Here is a 22,560-nt window from a genome sequence, read left to right on the forward strand (position 1 = left end):
TAAACCTTCTGCAGACCTGAAAAGCAGCTCTGACAAAGACAAAAAAGGGCAGCAGAGTCTTCACAGCTGTGTGGACCAGTGCTGGACAATTCTCATTTTACCCTCCAATAAAGCAGTGATCCAAAGAATTAAACATTTTCTAGCTATCGCATCAAGAATTTTAGATTCTATTAAGTACACGGAGGCGAGGATTATGCTTACTCTTCACTTTACTGACAAAAACAGAAGCCAATAAAAAACAAGATAACTTTACTACAACTCCCATGAGCCCAAGTCCACCAATCATGGCCATACCTTGTCCACATAAATAGCCTGAACGTTACAGTCCGTCCTCTTTCTTTGCAAATCCAACGTTAATATGCATTAAACTTGCAAAACCTTGAAAAGAAGATTCCTCGTGGTATCTGGAACAGATTCCACCACCTCATCCAGAACTTTAGAACCGTAATCACAACTCTTGATCCGAAAGGGTGAAACTCATGAAGTTGTGTTAGTTGTCCCTGTGGAAAATAAATAAGATAAACTAATATCCATGTATAGTGTAGGGTGGGTCAATTTTTTAACATAGCTGATGCATTTACAAATATTATATTCATTATGAAAACTTTATGACATTTACAACAAATGAATAATGGTTGGGATATTCCTCGTGTCCTTAATAGAATCTAAAATTCTTGACACGATAACTATAAATTTTGTAATTCTATGTCAGGACTGGAGGTTCAGATTATGCTAGTTTAAAGTCTATTTACCACATCTGACACCACATCAACAATAGGTTTATGATAAAATACTTTGAAAGTAGAATCATTTGACCAGTCCGTTGCAGCCATAATATCTTATAATCTAGCCCCAGTTGCAAAAGCTTTTGAAGCCATGGCTCCTCTGACTGAGTGAGCTCCAAATATACTTATGTCAATACCTGTTTCTGCTAATAACCATTTGACCCAACGAGCCAAAGTTGCCACAGTGACTGGGCGAAAAGGTTTCTGTAAGGAAATCAATAATTGACCAAAAACATTTTGTCTGAATTCACGTGTGCAATCCCCATAAGCTTTTAAACATTGAACAACACAAAGTTTTCTATTATGCGGAAAGGAAGGATAAGAAATACATTTTGAGGAAGTTTTAGTACGTTAAGTAATGGAAAAAGATACTCACTCCGGAGTAAATACTCTACCTGATAAGTCCAAGGCTTTAACATCTGAAACTCTTCTGCAGGACAATAGGCATCCCAGAATTGTCAATTTAGCTGATAATTGTTCACGAGATAATCCTTCGTTATCAGGCCAATTTCTGAGAAAACAAAGGACAATAATAACATCCCATAAGGAAGTATATTTAGGTTGCAGGAGTTTAACCATACGGATACCCCTAAGTAGTTTACAAATCAAAGTGTGTTCTCCTACTGGCTTACCTTAAATATGAGGGTGGCCAGCCGAAAGGGCGGAACGACAATTATTAATTTTCTTATACGCCAAACCTTGGGATGCCAAATTAGAAAGGAAATTGGCTATGACATGAATTTCTGACCCCACGGGATCCAAACTCCTTGCACCTCACCAACATAACCACTTCCTCCAGGCCTGCTCATATTTATTATGAGTGGAGGGGGCCCAGGACTGGGATAAGAAAAACATCGCAGATTCCAAAACTCAAGGCACTTGCCATCGTCGCCAAGCCATCAGGGACAACAAACCCTGAAGAATTAGAGGATGGAAGTTGTCCATCGGGTCTGTGAGAAGATCCACAGACAGTAGTATCATCACCGGAAAATCACAAGAAAGAATCATTGCAGATGGGAACCAAGGTTGAGCACTCCAAAACGGAGTCACCAATATTACTTCTGAGCGTTGGCGTCAAACTTGTGCCAGGACGCGAGGAATAATGACAAAAGGAGGAAAGGCATACAGAAGTTCCTCCGGCCACAGATGAAGAAAGGCATCTATCCCTTTCAACCGAGGATCCGGTTTCCAACTGAAAAAACAAGGAACTTGATTGTTCAACCGGGAGGCAAATAAATCTATCTGACATATCCCCCACTGCAGTTGCAGCGCCTGAAAAATCTGCGGTTTGAGCTTCCAGACGCTGCCATCCCGAAGGAAGCGTGAATTCCAGTCTGCTGTCGTATTGGTCCGACCCGGAATGTATTCTGCTATTACTGAAATCTGTTGATGGAGGCATTAAAGCCAAAATTCCTTTGCTATCTCCGCTAGGAGGCGTGATCTGGTCCCCCCCTAGGCAATTGATGTACCTGGCCGCAGAGACGTTGCCCATCCGCAGAAGGATACAATAATGAGCCTTGCAGGGGGCAAGAGACCTGATTGCGAAGGCTCCTGCAAGGAGCTCCAGACAATTGATATGGTATCTCAGCTCCCCCAGGGACCAACGTCCCCCCGTTTCCACTGGACCGCATCGTGCTCCCCAGCCCCATCGGCTGGCATCCGACTCTATTACTACATCTGGACTGGATGAAAAAATCGCCCTGCCATTCCATGCATCCATGTGAGAGAACCACCAGGACATCTCTGTCTTGGCCTCCTCTGAAAGGGGAATCAACTCTGAGTATTGAAGACCTTTCTGAAGATGGAGAATCTTCAACCTCTGTAGGGCCCTTTAATGTAAAGGTCCCGGAAAAATCGCTTGAATTGAGGATGCCAGAAGCCCGACTAGGCGAGCTAAAGTCTTCAATGATATAGTCGGAGAGGCAAGGGCTCTCCTCAATTCTTTCTTGATCAAACTCCGTTTGTGTAGAGGAAGGATTAACAAGGCTCTTACTGAGTCTATCTGAAAACCTAAGAATTCGATATTCTGATTTGGCACTAAACATGATTTCTCGGAATTGATGACAAATCCGAGATCCTGTAATAACTGGATTGTCCAATTTAGGTGTACCAGTACTAGCTGTATGTGCTGAGCCATAATAAGAATGTCGTCTAGATAAATAATCAGAAGCACACCTCGTTCTCTTAAGAACTGGACTACTGGCCGTAGAAGTTTGGTGAAACACCAAGGAGCTGAAGACAGACCGAAGGGAAGGACGTTGAACTCGAACTAATGGGGACCCCATTGGAACTGCAGAAAACGTCTGTGAGGAGCAAAAATTGGAACTGATAGGTAAGCGTTCTTGAGATCCAGTCGTACCATCCAGTCTCCGTCCCTTAAGAGATCCCGGAGAAGATGTATACCTTCCATCCAGAAATGGTGATAAACCATCCAAGAATTGAAAAGTTTGAGGTTTAGAACTAGCCGAGAACCGCCGCCTTTCTTTTTGGACTAAGAAAATTGTGCTGACGAACCCTCGAGGATGTGGAGTGGTTTGCACTACTGCCCCTTTCTGAATGAGAGAAAAAATCTCCTCCTCGATGAACTCGCGATCTGCGAGGGAAAAAAGAAGAGGCATAGGAGGAGCCCTCTGAACAGGGGAGGCGTAAAACTCTAACTGAAAACCCTGGACTGTTTGAAGAATCCAAGGGTCTTGAGTGATATTTTGCCATGCTGGGAGGAAAAGTTGTTGCCTGCCCCCAAAATAACTTCCGAAGGAGGGATAATTCTCATCTGAATTGGAGGTATCTTGGTTGGCACCACCTCCGCGATAGCCTCTGGAGGAACGACCACATCCTCTGTATCGGTTGGGGTAGAAGTTCTGTTGGTCTGTGGAACCACTTCGGTTTCCTTGAAAGGCGAATCTGGAAGCCTGGTATCTCCGGCCTGACGCGCGGCCCGGGCAAAAAGAGAATTATTAAATACCTTCTTTATGTTGGATTGGGCCTTATCCAAGGCAGTGAAGGTAGCAACGTATTTGCTCAAGTTGGGAATGAATTTGTCACCAAAAAGCATACCATTGGCTGAGACACCAGCTTCATTGGTTGCTAATTCCGCTAATTTAGGGTCAAGTCGAATAAGAAAAGAGCGTCTGCGTTCCGTTGACATGACGCAATTGGCGTTGCCTAAAAGACAGACCGCTCTCTGAGCCCATTGCAATACGACTTCCGGATCCAATGGAGTATTGGATTCTTTGGATTGCATGGCAAGGTCTAAGATTTTTGTTAAAGGGCCGGATATGTCCAATAATTTGTCTTGGCAACCCCTCCAGGCACGATATAGACCTTTAGCGAATTTGCTCAAAAAAGTCGCCATGCTGGGGTCTAACTCTGGCGTCTCCGCCACTTTACCAAGAAGTGAAGGTCGTGGGCATTCGGACCTGAGAGTGTTGCGTACTTCTTTCTCGAAGCTTTTACGTAATCTATCTTGGACATAATGGGCTACCTCAGCTGTAGGAACCAATTCAGTGGAACGTGGGTGTATGATGTCTTCGGGCGAAAATAAGAGGTTTTTACCAGCCGGGGAATTCCCTTCAGACATGGAATGCCGTGATTTACGCTGCTTTTTGCGCCGAAGCGAATCTGTCTGCGAGTCATCCGACTCTGATTTAGATGAGGATGGATCGTGAAAACTGGATTGAGAAAAAGAAGCTTGCTGAAAAGAGGTAGATGCATCCTGAGGAGGGGGGGGACCCCCATAATCATGGTCACGCAGCACAGAAGCTGCCATCTGCGCCAAAAACTTTCTTCTGGCAGTTAGTCAAAGGCTGGGTAAAAGGTTTCAAGGCCTGGATTAGGGCCCAGTTCACGGAGTCTTGCACATGATGCCCAAGTGCTTCCACCAGTCTTTCCTCCATCTGATGCTCAAGAGGCATCTCTTGCAGTTCTTGGTACTGCTCTTCTTCATTGGCGTAGTACGCCATAATAATATGGAAGGGGTGGAGGAGTTAACAGGGGGGGAACCCTGAGGCAGGTGTATAAATGTAAATAGAAAACAGCTTAAAAGCTGCTCAGCCGGAAAAATTTTAAGTGGAGGGAGCCACCTGCTGCCAAGTTGTATAAAAGGAATAAATGAATATTCCTCCCTGAGGCAAGCTCTAAAAACGTATTATTACAGCCCCGTAGGGCGAAATGCAGCCGGTAAATTCTGGAGATTAAAGTCTGTGTGCCTTCCGACACACGCGCGGCAAGCCGATCGGAGGAAAACTCCGATCGGCTCAACGCGAGTGCGCGGCCGGCGACACAGAATGAGGACTACGTCCCCTTTACTGTGAGCCCGAGCCCACCCACGGCCTGCTCCCGCTCCACGCCGGCAATTTAGCAAATAAAGTAAAAGAGGGAGAACTGAGCTCCCTGCTTCAAAATTAAGTACAACAATACGTGGAAGCGCTAATTGAAAGCGTTCACGCTTGCGCGTTAAGTCAAAACAAATCCAGTACAGAAATACAATAATAGACGCGCATCACTTAACTGGCTGCTGCAGCAGCAAAGAAAGAGGACGGACTGTAGCATTCAGGCTATTTATGTGGACAATGTATGGCCATGATTGGTGGACTTGGGCTCATGGGAGTTTGTAGTTTAAAGTTATCTTGTTTTTTATTGGCTGCTGTTTTTGTCAATAAAGTGAAGAGTAAGCATAATCCGAAGCCTACGGTCCTGACATAGAAACATGTAGCGTTTCTCTGCAGGTAAGCGGGACCCACCTTAGACGCCCTTGAGTCACAACCAAAAGAAGTGCCCTCACTCAAAGAGAAAATCTAGCCAGTGGAGAGGAAATAAGGCCGTCATTTTCAGAAGTCACCCACACAGTATTACTTGTAAACACCGTCTAGCCAAACTATCCTCACCAACATTTTGCGATGCTTCACCATCAGATTTTTTTAAAACACTGACTTACGTAAAATGCAAAGACCTAGTCTCTGAAGCAGGGATCCAGAAACATGGACAGTAGATACTAGTTTTCATTTATATACCAAATGCACAGGTATGCCTGTAAACAAGATCACATTTTCTGTGTTCGGCTCCTTCTTAGCAAGCGGATTAATGACAGGTTATCACTTATACATCATCCCAAATAACCTTCATTTTGCCGTCTCATAGGGCCCTGCAGATAAGACAACATCCTTCTGCCACTCTTTTAAAGCAGTGCCACCCAAAGCCCTTTCACGTTGTGCTGTCGCGGGCGAATTCAAGATGGCAACCAATGGCTCAAATACTCATTTCAACACGTACAATGTGTTTCAATTACTCACTACCTCCAGCTTTATTTGGTGGCATGGCATAAGGCACCATCCATGTATACAAGGGTGCTAACATGCCACGTTTAATGAAGGCTTTTGGGAGGTCTTACAAGTTCTGACACCAGTACTGTTCGACTATGTTGTTAGATTAGAAGTAGAACAAGACACTCAGTGTGCAGTAAGGGTCATATTGCCAGAGCTTTGCACACTTATACACAGTGGGTGCACTTTCCTGGCCTCTGAATTATGCAGTGTATCGCACTATTGTGTCAGCCTCTGCTGATAGGGTTAAGGCTCAATTACTTGTGGGCTCTGCGTCTTCAAGCATGAAGCTGAATCCTGATATTCCACAAATGTAAGAGAGAGAAGGTTGACAGCCAACATTGGGATGCTTTTGGGCAAAGAGATGTCCTAATTCAGAGGGTGCCTAGTGTTTAAGGGCATCACCTAAGGTGGGTGGGTTGTATACACTTCTGCCCCCCCCCTTCATTACCCAATCACTGCAGATGCTCACAGGTGTTGTAAGCAAGTGGTGGGTACAAATGCCTTGTAAAATGGTGGTACTGGTGCTTCACAAAGATATGGAAGTGCCAACCTGTTGAAGAAACATTCTTGCACAGTCCACCAAATTCATTTATTGATACTTTAGTTGCTGTCAGAAGTGCTTTATCAAGATGCACAATGCTTTCAAATGCCCATCTACACTCCAACCCTACCCCCGACATCCTTGAAACAAATACACCACAAATGTTACTTTTCACTTTGATCATTAAAGTACTTGAAGACCTGGCTTTTGTTGAGTGAAGGTTTACAATTGGGATGGAGACTGAAGCAGAGTGATGACAGCGTCCACTGGAGCTATGGCATGCTTTGTGCTTGCAACTGGTTCAGACTCTTCAATGTATCACCACGAAAGACTATAGGCAGTAATGGGAGCATCAAGACCACCTCCACCAGTCTGTTTCGAATCGCAAATTACAAGGGCTGTATTTTATAGACTGTAGAAGGAACGTATTGTTATCTTTATGATCTCTCCTAGCTTCACTTTCTTCGCAGTGTAAATCCTCATCCTCAACACCAGATACCGCTGCACTGCTATAACTTTCGTCTTTTCCATTAATGTCATCTCTGTTCACATCCAGTGGTGTTTTTGTTACACATCTGGAATTCTTAATCTGATCAATTGCCATTCTCTGGCGTCATCCAATGCCAGACAAAGCCTGGGACCCTGGCATCCTGCATCTGATGGCTACCGGGATCAAAGTTGCCCTGCTTGAATAGAAAGAAAGGTAATGGGAATCAACAAGCGAAACAAAATAGCACAGAGCAGTGAAAAATGTTTGAGAATAAGAACAAATAATGCATTAAAACATTGCAAAACTGTAGCAGCCAAACTTGCCAGTTGCCCATCATTGTAGACAGTCCAAGGTCAGTTCACGCAGGGCTGTCTGGACCAAGATTACCCACAGTAACTCAAATTCATCTATTTAAAAGGGGCATCAAAATATCTTTGCATGACATTCCGTCTATTTGGCACATACAAACTGAAAAATGGCATAAAAACCATCAAATGGTAGAAGGGTAAGAGCCAGTAGAATGTGTGTATATATATGTATATATATATATATATATATATATATATATATATATATATATATATATATATATATATATATGTATATATATATGTACAGCCTATTTATGTTGCCAGTATCTTACTAAATCCATCCTATGGGCAGATGAAATATGTTACTTCATCTTGGAAGATGTCCATGGTGGGAACACCATGAGTTAGAATCATAGTCACAGCCTCTGCCCTTGCAGAATGAGCCCTAAGGCCCTCAGGAGATACTTTTGGTTAAGGCATAAGAGTTTGATGCAAAGGACAACCACTGGGATAAGGACCATTCGTGGTCCACCTTCCTCTTCTTCGCACCAGAGAAACCAACGAACAGCCAGTGAACAATGTAGTTAATATTCCTTAGTTCTATTGATAACAGGAGCTAAGTGTGATTTGGGGATTCAGCATATGTAATATCTCCTCCTTGGATACATGTGGAGGAGAAAAGCATGTGGGAAACTTAATCAACAGCACCACATGAAAGGGTCACACCGCTTTCAGAAGAAAGGGTGCATGTGTTCGAAGCACCAGCTTGTCTAGGAAGAAAGTTGTACACAGAGGTTGATTAAACAAAGTCTGATATTCACTAATGTAATGGGCAGAAGTGATTGGAATGATAAACACGTTTTCCTGTGCACAAAGCTGAAGGGTGCACTTATGGAGCAGCCCAAAGGGGGCTCACATTAGAAAGATCAATGCCAGATTAAGACTCGACAGAGGCACGTTAAAAGGATCCGTTGAACCGTAGGAAACAAGCCTTTTAGGAAACACATTATAACGGATGATTTGATTAATGAGGGCTGATCCGGTAGACAAAGGAAGGCCCAATAAATAACCTTAAACTGTGCTGATGACAAATGCTTACAGGGCCAAAGACAAAACAAACAATAGGACATTGAAGAAATGTGCCTGTAAAAGGTCAAAGTGCTTCCCCTCACACCAGAAGAAAAAAACAAGCTCAAAGACAAGAGTACAGGGAATTGGTGAAAGGACAGTGAGAGAAGGTGGAATCCTTTCAACTGATTCTGTTTACTCATTTAATCCAAACGTTGTGGAGGTTTAAATGAAGCACAATGCCTCCTGAAGAGGAAGACAAGGAGTGCAGAGGGTCAGGGGCAGACAGTGAATACCCCAATCTGGGGCTACTAGAAAGACCTGTGCTCGATACCATTATACATTCCTCACACTATGTGCAATCAGAGGAAGTGGTAAAAAAATCACAGAGAAGGCCAAAGTCCCACTGAAGAGGTAATGCATCTCCAAGGGATGCTTGGACATCCAAGCCCACACAGCCCGGTGCTGAGCACCTGGATTGAATTGTCAACGATCAATTGCAGAACACCTTGAAGGGCAACCAAATTGCACTATTCCCCAGCAGTGCTATTTGGCAGCATTACTCCGATGGGAACCAAAGGCCCCAAATTTCCACTTCGTCCACATGACCTCCCCAAAAGAGAAACCATACATTTGTTATAACTTTGGCCACTGGCAGATATGTCAGAATGTCCTGCTGAACATCAGACTGGTGTGATCTGACAGGTCCCCTATTGCTGGGCCCATTACAGGCACAGATTGCATTGAAGGGCCAAGATGTGCTACCAAGCAAACGGTACTATCAGGATACTGGAAGCTATCAGTCATAGCAGGCTCCAAATTGTCAAGCTGGAAGTGGAGGCTTCGCCCAAAACTTCAGAATAGCCTGAATGTACAGCACTCTGTGCTAAGGTGGAGATGCCTTAAAGTGATAGTGTCCAAAATGGCTACAATGAAGAGTATCAGACCCACAAAAGGTAATAGTAAGAATGCTTGCAAATAGTCAAACCACTGGCAATCGCTTGGGGTAGCATTCTAAGCCCAAAACCAGTCATGGGTTGTTTGTGTTCCAGAAGACCTGGCTTGGCAGTCCTGGCTAAACTGTTCCTATTGATGCAGACCCATGGAGGATTTGCGTCCAGCTGGAATGAAGGTTCCATGGTGGGCAAAACAAGGTGGGCTGGAATGTTATCATGAGTGATTGCCAGTGGTTAGACCATTTGCAAGCATTCCACCATGGATGATTTGCAGGACCAACTAATTCAAAGTGGTTAAACACCATCAAGACAAAAGTGGTGAAGCACCCACCACCTCACACCTCCACTCCCTGCGTGCCCCCCCCCCATTCCCCTCACTGGACATCATGCTTGCCCCAGTTCAAACTAAACCAAATCATTGCAGGAGAGGAGAATTAGGAGGATGAAGACTGTTATTTCTGCTGTCTTCTCCAATTCAAGCTGACTTTGCCCCTGAAGTCCCGAAAGATCAGCATGAGCAAGCTTGTATCGGCTGTGAGGGTTGGCTTTGATGGAAGACCAGGCCCTTAGAATACACAGAAAATGTCAATTACTGCTGGTGGAACTAGCATGCTGGGAGACTAGACCCAGAGAATGTGCTGATGAAATCCTCCAAGGCATTTTTTTAAACAAGAGAACCAGGCAACATCAAAGGAAATGCCCATCCATTAAGCCTCAATCTCCCAAAAATCTACATCACACTTAGGTGTGTCTGAGAATGACACTTGCACAGCACAAAGACTCTACCTCTGTACACTCACAAAGAGTTTCACACTAGTCGTTTGACTTTTTTTACTCTCCGTGCTGCTTTTTTCAGTTCAATCTACATAGATTTGGCCACCGTGTGTTCACCTAATAGCAAGAACAAACTCCACATGATTGGAGAATTATCAACTTTTATCTGTTTTCTGTTTTATTCCTTTTACTGAAATGATACATCATGACTAACGCTGTAAATTGATAAAATTGGTTAAGCAGATGCGATTACCTTTGTATTTGGATGAAATCTCTTGTTTTTTGCTTCATAAATGAATTGAAAAAGGAATGGGAAGCTGAGTGCAACGTGGTTTTTATGTAAAACTACCTAATGTTTTAGTCCTTTTTTGTCTTCTGTTTTTATTTGAGGAGCCATGTATGCAGAATATTGCTATGGTGCATGTGATTGAAAAGACTTGTGGTAGCACGATGGCTGTAGCCTATCCTGCTGCTTCCTTTTGACAACCTTGTAAAGGTAACTGGGATGTTTCGTATACATTTGGTATCTTTCACTTAAATGTTTGTGGAGCCACTTAAAACCAAAAACAACCCAGAAATTCACCAATTACACATAACTGACCTAACTATAACTTGCACCACCACAATGAGCTGCTTAATACCTCACATATTGCATCACTGATGACACCTCAAATCTATTGCAAAACAAGTTATATTTAGGTCAGTAATGTATCACTAGTGAAATTCAGTGTTTTTTAATGGTTTTGAAACCGTTTTTTTTTTATTATCAGAACTCCCGCGTATAACGCCAGGCTGTCGGTTCTGGGTTTGTCACTACCTTCCAGACCGTGTTTGGAGTCATATTTTCAGCCATACACTCCCTCTTTTCGAGCGTCTTTGGCAGATTACCCGTTACTTTGGCATTGACTGGTGGGATTTTGCTGCTATTGTTTTTTGTATACAGCGGCTGCCTATTTCAGCAAAGCAGAGTGATGGAACTACCATCAACTGCATGATGCAGTACTTCGGAGCATCCCTTTTGGAAGAGCTGAAGCACGATTGGTCATTGACATTAAGACCAATCCTAGCATGTGTGCAGACGGTTTTCGACTGCATTTGGTGTACCTTGAATGCAGCACACCAATGGTGTGCCATGCCATGCTGTGCAGCCCATGCCTCCTGTGGACAAGGATCTGTCAGTGTTCTTGCTGAGGGCCCATTCGCGGACATGCCCCTTGAGACTGAGGCTGATTCGCATAGCAGTCTATGAGTCACTCCTTGTGGACTTCCTGGCTCCAACGATGTCTGGCACACTGGACGGTGCCACCTCCGCAGGTCATTCTGCGTTTGAGGATCCTGCACACTTCTGCTCTGTGGATTCCTCTGCTAACGCTTTGGTTCACCTGTCACCTGCCAAAGTGGATTCCTTTTTGGGCTCAATCTCCATTGACGACATCGGAGACCTCGTGCAAGACCATAATTATTGTTAATTTGATCACTGGCTTTTTTATGAAACAGAAATATGTGTGTGACACCAAATTGCCTTTCAAAATCAGCCTGTCTGCTGGCCTGTTTTGCTTATCACTACTGACATTTAATATCTTATATATAATTTTAAATTTGCTTTTAGAATTGTTTAGAGCATTTTTAGTCTTTGGATTTCGCACCCTTGTTTCACCAATAGGGGAGGGTGTTGTGGATCCATTTTAGTTTGCTCAGGTGCAGGAGTTTAGCTTAGCCCTGGCTTGGAGGCCTGTGCCCTTTTTATCTAGATGAACATGCTCTGTTTTATTATTCATCTTTTATTCATTTTAATACTCATTTAACTCTACTTGCAGTTGCTGCATTTTCTAAGAAATGTGTGTTATAATCAGTTGCCATTCCATGAAAGTGTCATTATCAGCAATGTACATATTGAATTATCATGTCCCTCTACTTCACAGAATATGAACGTCAGGCATTTTTGTTATGGTATTGACGATCCAAATTTACACACACAATCTAATGCTTAGGTACATACCCACGTCAGGATGTCTGCACAAACAATAACATGGGCCTTATATAAACACTCTGTGAGACCAAGGTCATCAGAGGGTGTTCCATCCAGGAGATTTCATCTACCCTGCATGACATTTTGCACCAGCCAGCCTTTGCGTCTCTACATCGTCTGATTTGGGAACTGGAGGCAGACCTTGTTCCAAGGTAACGGGGGTGCTTCTCATGGACGTGGATTGGAAAGATTAGTTTTATCATACCTTGCTCTCTTTAGGGTAGACAATACACTTTTAGGGAGGAGTTTGTGTATTCATGTTTATTGCAAAATGTTAGAATTGTTCATATACACATCATTTATTTTCACAATCCTGATTCTGTCTCTTGTCGTTATCCTAATCATTGCAGCTTATGCATTTTATCATAGGTTGCAGTCTTTACAATAAATTGAAACCCTCCTGCATCTTTTTTCTTGCCTGTGTCTGTGTGTAAGAGACTCATTTCTAATGAGAGAAAAGGGTACGACTTCTTGCACCGCAAATTCCTGAGAGGATATCAGAATCAATGTGTTGGCTTCCAGAAACCACCTTTACTGTTCATGTTTTGGGTGAGGTGCTGCTAGAAAGCCAGGAGGGTTGGGCCCACTGTAGCCACCTGTTGTGGGAGTGACTCCGTTGCCTACAAACAGAGGTGCTGCCGCCCCTAATCCAGCAGTCTTGTAGAGATTTAAGGGTCCTTACGACAATGACACTGCACAATTCCTGATCCTGAACGTAAGAAGCTGGGTAGTTGACAGGGTGTGTGTGCCCTGGTCACTCAGAAAACACAATCCTGTTAGGGTGAGGCACAAGCCAACCCTAAACCAGCCCGTGCTCAACCCTCAGCTTGACAAAGAGCAGTCAGGCTTAACCAAGAGGCAGTGTGCAACATTTCAAACAGTAATAAAAGGGAAACACCACACAAAAGGTATCCCACATCAAGTTCGAAAAATAGAAATTTCTTTAATAAATAAAACAACAAAAATCCAAACAGTAGAACCAGAGGTATGAAATTTTAAAGATTTTAGTGAAAATAGCGCCAAAAAGCACAAAGCGACAGCAGTAGGTATCTGGGAGCGCTAGACTGGGACAAAGTCACAAGTTCAGGCTGACCGCAATGGAGCCCAGGCTAGCTATAGGGATCCAGTTAGGCCTGCTGAACAAAGTACCTTAAATCTTGGTTTGCAGAGCATTGAGAAGATCCGTGTCAAAGATGCATCACACAGGTGAAGTGATGCGTTGGTTTCGAGGTGTGGCGAGTCTGCGATGAAAGGGCCTGTGTCGTCGAGAGTTCACATTGCAAGCCCCTTCGAGTCACTCTGAGTTCAAGAGATGCAGGCCCAGTCCTTCTCACCCAGGCAAGAGGGCAGCAGGCAGTAGGTCAGCACAGCTGGGCAACAGTCCAGCAGAGTGGCAGTCCATTCAGCAGCACAGTAGTCCTTCTTGACAGAGTATCCACATGTCCAGAAGTGTACTGAAGAGTTGGCTTCTGAGGTCCAGTATTTATACCCAGTTGTGCCTTTGGAATGGGGGGAAAGCTTCTAGAGGCATGCTTTGAAGTGTGCAGGCCCCCTTCCTTCCTAGCCATGGCTCCAGAGGAACTACAGGGGCATACAGTCCTTTGTTTGGAGACAGGACACAGCCTATTCCAGAGTAGGTGGGGCTGGGCCAGCTTCTCCCTCCCACCCTGCCATTGATGGCCCATCCAGTCACACCTAAACTCTCAATTGTTTGTAGCTGTCTAGGAGGAATACACAAAGCCTAGCTGTCAACTACACCCAGCCATGTGATCCAGAGACAGACTGCAGGCACCAAATGTCTAAGGCAAGAAAATGCCAACCTTTCAAAAGTGGCTTTTTCAAAATTGTAATTTAAATTCCAACTTCACCATAAGTCATGATTTTTCACTACCATTCCAATTCCGATAACATGAACTGGACGTTGCCTTTTGGAAATTACGTTTATAAAATGTAATAAGGTAAGTCCAATGTTATCCAATGGGAGAGGCAGGCATTGCAGTAGTGAGTTTTTCTCTACCAGGGCATGTAAAACATAGAAGTACATGTCTTATTTTTTAAATACATTGCACCCTGTCCTCTGGGCTGTCCAAGGCCTACACCAAAACATAGGGCCTACCCTAGGGTTAGTATATACATTAAAATGGAAGGGTGGGCCTGGCAAAAGGTTTATTTTGCCAGGTCGACATGGCAGTTTAAAAACTGTACACTCAGCCTGCAGTGGCAGGCCTGAGCCCTGTTTTAAGTGCTACTTAAGTGGGTGGCACAATCAATGCTACAGGCCCACTAGTAGCATTTCATTTACAGGCCTGGGCACAGGTAGGGCCACTTTACAAGGGACTTGCAGGTAAATTAAATATGCCAATTAGGTGAAAGTCAATACTATCATGTTTTAAGGGGAGCACTCAAGCACATTAGCACTGGTAAAGTGCACAGAATCCTAATGGCCAGCAGAAGCGATGTTGGCAAACAGTAGGGTTGAAGGCAAAAGGTTAAGGGAATAAGCACCCCAGGGCAGCCAGGTCTAACTGGAATGTAACGTCTGCCAACAAATAAAACGGTCTTTATATCCAAGACCAGCTCAGACTTCCCTTACTATCTCCAATCACCTGTTCTGGGTAATTTATTACATTGGAGCCATCTATCTAGTAAACGGACATGGGTATATATTATTTGCTATTGATTCATAGTCCCAATTCCTGTGGGTTTGGCTGTAAAGGAATGCTGATGCTGGAGTGGTCATAAGACTTGCACTGCCTAGAAGGAATGGGTACAGGTCATAACTTTCATTCAGACAGGGGTCCTGCGTTTCCTGCAAAGGCATTCAGTAATGCTGTGTCTGCTCTGCAATTATTCTTGTAATACTCTTGCCCATTTCTCATAGAAACTTGTTGAGTGCTCCAGCGGTATGCTTGAGCAAGCCTTGGCACTAGGGTATTAAGTACAGGACTGATTTGCTGCATAATCTGTATGGAGTTTAGAGAGCATTAATCTGCCTGGAGGAATATCAGGAGGTTGCACTCCAAATGAAATGCTCTTTGGAGTATCTATGTATGTGCCTGATCTTGATATTTCTGGCAAGGTTACAGAAGAATAAGAATTTGACCTGGACCAAAGTTTGCATGTCTTTGTGAGCGAAAAAGATGTCAGAGACAAGCTATCTAACTTGAGGCATTCTGGCTGAGATAAGGTTCCTAAAGGTGCTGCTGGGTGCCCTCCAAGGCTGGGGAACTAGTTCAAGAAAAGATCTCCAACCACCTATTCCAGTTCTTGGGGTAGAAGGTACACTAATTGTAATCATGCTTCTGTTGCCTTGCTCAAAGCAAACCGGGAAAGTGTTGATCAATCACATTAAAAAGCTCTATGAGGCTGAATATATTCAGGAACCCCCCCCCCCCCCCCAACACCTCCCTACTGTGAAGGAACTACTCCAAGAAGAGAATGAAAAAAGCAGTCACACTGACATCTTGAGCCGTAGCTTGGAAACTGCAGAGCTTACTATGTCTTCCCCTTTGCACCAAGAGCCAATTTCTACTTGAGATGTTAGTACTGTTCCAACAATCCCAACAGTTTCCACAATGCCTGTGGTTTACTTTGAATCAACAAATGAGCTTGCATCAGTTGCAATGCCTCCTTTGCAAGAAAAAACAGTGTAAGAAAATGACTCTGATTTTGATTTGGATGAAATGCCAACACGTGTCACTGCTGGCTCTTTCTTTGCTACTTGTTTCATGATAAATATTGAATACCATTTAGTCTTGTTTCTGAATTGCTTCCGGAGTGTTTTTCCTTCTAATGCAGCTAATCTTTCTGGTCATGCTATTGCGTCTAATAAATGGGCATTACATTCCTGGTAAAACTGTACAGTTTCTTGTAGTTCAGGAACTGTAACCATATTATTCTCAAAAGCTCATCTGGATCATCATGCTGTGAACATCACTGCATATTCTGTGCTAGATGGCATTGTTTTGGAGAAGGTCCCCTACTGGATCCTGAGACAGACTCTACACATACTGTACATCTTGAAAATTCCCCTTGATGACATAATACCTCGTTCCTTTTCAGATCAGTGGGGCATAAAAACTTAAGAGCGATAAAGGACCTTGAGGCCTATACCACTTTGGACAGTGAAAATACTTATTTAAATGCTGATAATCATCAAGAAATGTTTTGTTTCCACCCCTTTGGTCATCATTACATAGACAGAACTCGCACTCCCCGAAATATATCTAATTATACACAGTGGTAGCATGAAAAAAAGCCCTTATTTCAACAGCCTTGTCAGGACACCTACAGCAGCCTTCTATTATTTACAAGAGGAGGAAAAGTTACAAAATAATCTGATTATTGATCACAACCTATTATAGTCCCATAAATTTGTTGAAAATCGTGTAGTGCAAGGCTGAGTATTGGAAAGGAAATACTGACGAAAAATGTATTTAGGATACCAAATATTGACAAATTCAGGGCAAATAAGCCTTATTCAGAGCAGGCAGATTTCCAAATGTTTTTTTACTCTGAATAAAACTGTCCAGCAGCCCACATGCTTGCCATGTGGTTACATTTGAGATTCCAAGAAACCATCCATTCTAAAAGTCAATTCGACCCAGTTGCAAAAATGGAAAAGAAAAGAAAATGTTACTGATTCATAACTATATGAAATGAACCACAGTGGTACTTAGTGTTGCACCACAGAGGGACAGCCCTCTGGCCAGTTGATATTGATGTATGCATGAAGACATTTCTTTCCAAAACTCCTGGTCCTCTACCCCAACCACACAGACCCCAAGTATAGTAAATATAAACCTGTAACTTTTGTCACCACATACAGTGTGGATATGCTGTGCCAACAATGGTTTGCAAATTCCAGCCTCATGGCTGGGAAAGGGCAACTGTCCACAATTAGTGATACAATGGATTTCATTTACTTTCTCCTAGGTCCACACCCAGCTAAAGTTAAACGTTCCTGTTTGCAGCAAGTTATGCAATCCATAATGAAATGCAAAGATGCTCAGAAAAAGAAGCAGCCGGGGAATTTGAGCAATTATGCAAAACACATTTAAAGTTATTGACAGTGGCATGCAAACACTGCCCAAAAACGTGTATTGCATAAGTACTTAAACATCATTTGCCCTTGATATTCTAAAGGAAGTTTTAAATATTCTACAACGTGGACATACTCTGTTGCATGCTATTACATAACTAAATTGTGCACTCTAAGCATTACAATATGTTAGTGCCTTGGCTGATCATGAACGAAAGCGCCTTTTTCAAGCTGCAAAAGTATAAAATAATATGGTTTCAACACAAAGAATCGAGGCTAAAAATGATGGCACCTATCATCTAATAAAAATTGGAAAAACTTGAAGATTCCTTTTATATGTTTGAAAATGTTCCTTGGCACAGAACATACATAGATAATATGCGCCTTGATAAGTTGAATAAACTTGTTGCCATCTTAATGTAGAAAGAGGTCTTCTTAAACTCAGCAGTAAAAGCCTCCAACTTAAAAACAGCCCTTTCTGTGTCCGAAACTCAAAAACTCCTACAAACCCAGCTCACACTCACTTTGGAGACTGTGCATAACATATTTTATTCATCCGATAGTAGTAGCATAGTGCATTTCTTCAAAACCATTTGATCTAATTCACTGACCAGTTTTAAGACTGTTTTTGAACTAATCCCTTCGGTTTTTCGGTCATTGTTCTCCAGTCTGGCGGGTTTCCAACAATTCTTCTGATCGTCTGGATTGTCCATTTGTCTCTTGATAAAGTAATAAAACCAGTCTACTCTTCAAAAATGAAGTTCAAATGTAAAATGCCACTGAGAAGTAATGCTGAGAGACCCAAGCATTCTTTTTGGGATATGTATGGCTGACTGCTGTAAGCCAGTACTGGACTAAAGCCTGATTTAGATATTAGCGGGCAAGTTACTCCATCACAACGGTGACAAATATCCCATCCGCCGATATCTAAATCCAATAGGATATAATGGGATTTAGAGTTCGGCAGACAGGATATCCGTCACCGTTGTAAAAGAGTAACTTGTTCCCCAATATTTAAATCAGGCCCTCTGTCTTTTCACAAGTTGGATGCCTTGTGCTTAAGCTGCTTGCAAAAAACTGTTAAATAAATTTCACTGGAATTATCTCAAATGGATTCAAACTGAAACAACTATCACCACTAAAAATGTGCAGATTTGTAACATATGCACAAAATGTTGGGCAAGTCCCTCTTCCACTCTTCCGCTTTTGTGCTTGAACAAATAGTGTCACTAAGAGCCAACGTGGAAGAGATGTCACCTTTCCTGGACTCTCTGGATTTACAAAACATGTTCCTGTGCATGCCTATTTCACCCCATTATCTGGTGCTAAACTAAAAGCGAAGAAATACACGAAACACACCAGTTCTGGTGTCTCAACCTCAAAGGGAAAAGCAAAATACCTTGAATATTATGGAGACTACGAGTCCAATGCCAAATGGGGAAAAAGTGAACCAAGTTTAAACTCCCAAATAAGAGGCAAAAAAAAGACTACTTTTCCGAAACAAACTTATGAAGTCTGTGCCAAAAGGACTGTTTGTTTGCCTTATTTTCTCCTATTATTTTTCTTTTGCAGCTAGCCACATTAATTATAGACCTAATGCCTTGCCTGCTTTTATTAATCTATCAACACACATATTAATAACTTGTCATGGTCGGTGGGAGCATCCAGACTGACAATGCAGCCCAAGTAATTAGCAATTAGCAGTGGTTGAGATTCATTTCGCACCAATCACTTTTTTGTATAATTCAGTGCAATGGGCACACATAAACAGGGGTCCGGTGCTCACTGTACCACTGGAACCAAGCTGCACCAAACTGAAAAGCACCAGTCTGGGCAAAACCAGTCTTTGGTTGCTTTGGTTCCAGTTAAGGGAGGACATAGACTGCTCCTAATGGAGGAGGTTCAAAACTCATTGGCATATGGCTAGGTTCAAAATGATGTGGCATGATGTGCAAAATAACAATGGAATGGGTTGCCACACGAGTAATTTAACAATGGTTGATATTAATCCAGGCACTCGACCCATCATTTTCTTCCTATACTGCGTTCTTGACGTGGCCTACCCAGACTTGGCTGGGGAGCTGGATGCTCCGGAACAGCAACACAGGTGTACGTTTTAGCTCCTAACTACCAATTGATGTTATGCGTCTTAAGGCTTTGAGCATGCCAGGATATAAGCTAGTTTTATTACTTTATGGTTTGAAAACGAATGTAGGGTTCCTTATGTCATCCTAAGTGGACAGTGAGCCATCTTAGGCGTTAATATTGGAATAGAAAAGTTCTTTGACTCTGACACAGCCCTTGTTTTCTTCCATATTCCGAGATTACTTGGCCTTTTGTATCTCTCTTTTATAAAATATTTAATTTGATTTGGCAGATCATTTTAGTTGCCCATTGTTCCTCTTAAGTCTGCCTGGTCGTCTAACTAGGGGTGGAGCCAGTGCTTTTCCACTTCCACGTGAGATCTATGAAGTTGCACCAGCAGTCCGGATGCGCCGCAGGCACATGTTAGGGCAAGCCAGTCTGCGCACTACCGTGCTCAGCGCCCGGTCCCTCTACTCATCATTCTAGCAGCCGAATACCCAGACCTGTTCATTATCCAGGTGAGAAATTGTTTTCACTGCTTCCAAACTCTGAACCTCGAAGCTCCAACAAAGCTGCCAGTGAAAGTGCAGAGAATGTATTGTTCCCTTTCTGATTAGTAAATAAAAATCTCCTTGCCCATATGGGCTCTGCCACTCTCCATTCAAACACATTAAATATTATTGTTGCTCTGTGAGATCAGTAGCAAAACATAGTATCTGTATTAATGGCTTAGTTACCAAATACTATATCCAGACCCTATTTTTAACATAAATATGGGTCGCGCTTGGAAGTAACCCCTTCATTGTGGGACTAGTTCCAGAAGGATGCAATTTGCTGAAAGAAGACAGTCAAGGTAAATAGGGTGGCAGTGTAGCCCTCATTTTTAAGACAGATCAGTTATTTACCTGACCACAATTTCCAGATGTGGACACTTTTTTTTACTCAGAATTAAATAAACTCGTAGGGCATATTCTAATCTGCTGTCCTACTATACTCATCAAATTAAAGGAACTGGTCCTGCAAGCAACAATCTGCCTCCCCCAGCTGTTTGTGCTCGGAGACTCACTGTCTGGGGTGAGACTTTATCCCATTTTTTCTACATCTCGTGTATCACTTTCATGAGTAACTCAGGCCCGTCTCAACTGCTGACCATTCATAATCATAAGCCTGGCTAACAACTTGCCTTAATGTTAGTCAGGAAACAATAGAAATAGTCTAGTTGGATCACCTTTTACATTATTTTACCCTATTGGCTTCACCTTTACCCAAACCTGACACTATGAATAGTCCTAATTCTGTTAGATGGTAATATGACAACAATGCTGCTTTATTTGCCACTCAGCTTCACACTTCAACTGAATCCTTTTTGCATTCTGGCAATAAAGTCTGCATGTTTGAAATGACTGAGCAATTCTATCAGCATATCACCTCCGTGGCTGATCAGATTTGTCACTCTTGTATCAAAAGTCTAAACCCCAGATGGTTCACGCCTGCACTGAAGTCCAAACAAATGCAGTTACAAGAATGTGAAAAATGTTGGCGAAAGGCTCAGGATTCTACAGACGAAATGAGGTACACTCACAAGTAGTCATTTCATCAGATTTGCCACAACAGTTTTAATTAGGAAAGACCCTCACTGCTAGCAACTTAAGCAAAGAGCTATTGCTATTAATTCTTGCAAATCCAGAGGTTATTTCTACAAGATTTCTTCTTATTGGGAGCTAGTTGATAATCTAGCAAATTATTTTACTGAAAAAAATCCAAGTCATTAGAGGGAAATTTGTCCATCCTACTGTACAGTAAAACATGTTATAATCCGATTTAAATCATGATTCATGTTATACATCTTCATGTTCCCTCCAATGTTGCTGGAAAAAAGGTCGATCTTTTGCATCTCTTTTAGACCCTCTGCTGGAGTCAGTCTGCAAATGAATCCATGCCAAAATGTCACCTTATCCGACTAAAACTATAAATAGGTCTATCCAATCAGGCATTTTTCCTGAACAACTTAACCATGCTTTTGTCTACCCTTCAGTAAAGAAACCTACCCTGAACCGTTTGGTACTTTAAAACTTCAGACCTTACTCTCTAAACAATGACCAGCAGTGAATTTGTCACAAAATTACAACTGCATGATTCATCCTGATTTCAGACCTCACAGAGGCACAGAACTAGTAACTACTTCCGCAGTATTTTGAATATGATTGTCGGGAATGAAGGGGCAAGTGGCATCCTGACTTTATTGGACCTCACAGTTGCCTTTGACACCAGTGACCAAGTGGTTTTCTTGACAGCTTTGTGAAGGATGACTTCTTACTTGCCTAGAAAGTCTCCTTCCTTGCCAGCAGTAACACAAAGAGCTATAATCTCTCCTCTGTTGTTGAGTTTATAATTACTCCCCTCACACTTCTACTTGGAAATACGTCAAAACATGTTTCTGCACGGAAGGCACAAGTAGAATGTCAACTTCCTGTATAACCCAACTGATTCTTCTTCGTACTTAACTGATGTTTTAATGACAACCCAAATGCAGATGCAAGCTAATATCCTCAAATTACAGCCAGGGAAAATGGTAATGCTCTCTGTTTACAACAAATTCTCCAAGCGGGACTACTATTCATGGCCCACTTCTCCGGATCTTTGTAAATCAGATCAATCTGGCCCAAAACGTGGGGACCATCGCAGACTCTAAATTAGTCTTGGATGATCAAATTTCATTGGTTGTTAAATACTGTCTTTTCAGTTGGGAGCTTTAAGAAGGATTTTTCCATTGCTCCTGTAGGTAACCCTTATGTCATCACGGCTTGACTTTTTATCTCTGATCTACCATAAAGCACTCTTAAGGGACTGCAGTATGTTAAAAAATGTCACCATCAGTCTTAATTTCAATCTTAACATGCCTGCCTGCTCTAAATACCTCTACTGACTCTTGTTAAGTAAATGGATCAATTTCAAAACTTACCTTCCTTATGCCTTAGACTAACAATATTTCCATATCTTTCCAGCATATAGATTTAAGACATACAGCATGTCTTAGCCCGAGTACTAAGATCTGTTGACTCCCATCTTTTCACAATGGCAAGGGACATCTTAACAAACCTGTGGAGGCAAAGCATATTTTTAACATAAACATGGAACAGCTGGGAGTAATCCCTT

The 22,560-nt window shown here is 42.5% G+C and overlaps 1 long non-coding RNA gene across 2 annotated transcripts in view; it reads right to left on the reverse strand.

Annotated features, from left to right (window-relative positions):
- Positions 1–200: 200 nt before the first annotated feature.
- LOC138295454 (uncharacterized) overlaps positions 201–22,560 on the reverse strand; it is a 70,745-nt gene continuing 48,385 nt past the window's right edge. Inside the window, exons 2-4 of one of the 2 annotated variants that reach the window (XR_011203601.1) lie at positions 22,367–22,503; positions 1,181–1,296; positions 201–500 (exon numbers count right to left, since the gene is read on the reverse strand). This is a non-coding gene — a long non-coding RNA (uncharacterized lncRNA). Of the gene's footprint in view, positions 501–1,180; positions 1,297–6,692; positions 7,337–22,366; positions 22,504–22,560 lie in introns of those variants that run through there. The other variant, XR_011203602.1, reaches the window with a different exon arrangement.

The sequence above is a fragment of the Pleurodeles waltl genome, chromosome 5 (genome assembly GCF_031143425.1).
Source record: "Pleurodeles waltl isolate 20211129_DDA chromosome 5, aPleWal1.hap1.20221129, whole genome shotgun sequence".
NCBI lineage: Eukaryota > Metazoa > Chordata > Amphibia > Caudata > Salamandridae > Pleurodeles > Pleurodeles waltl.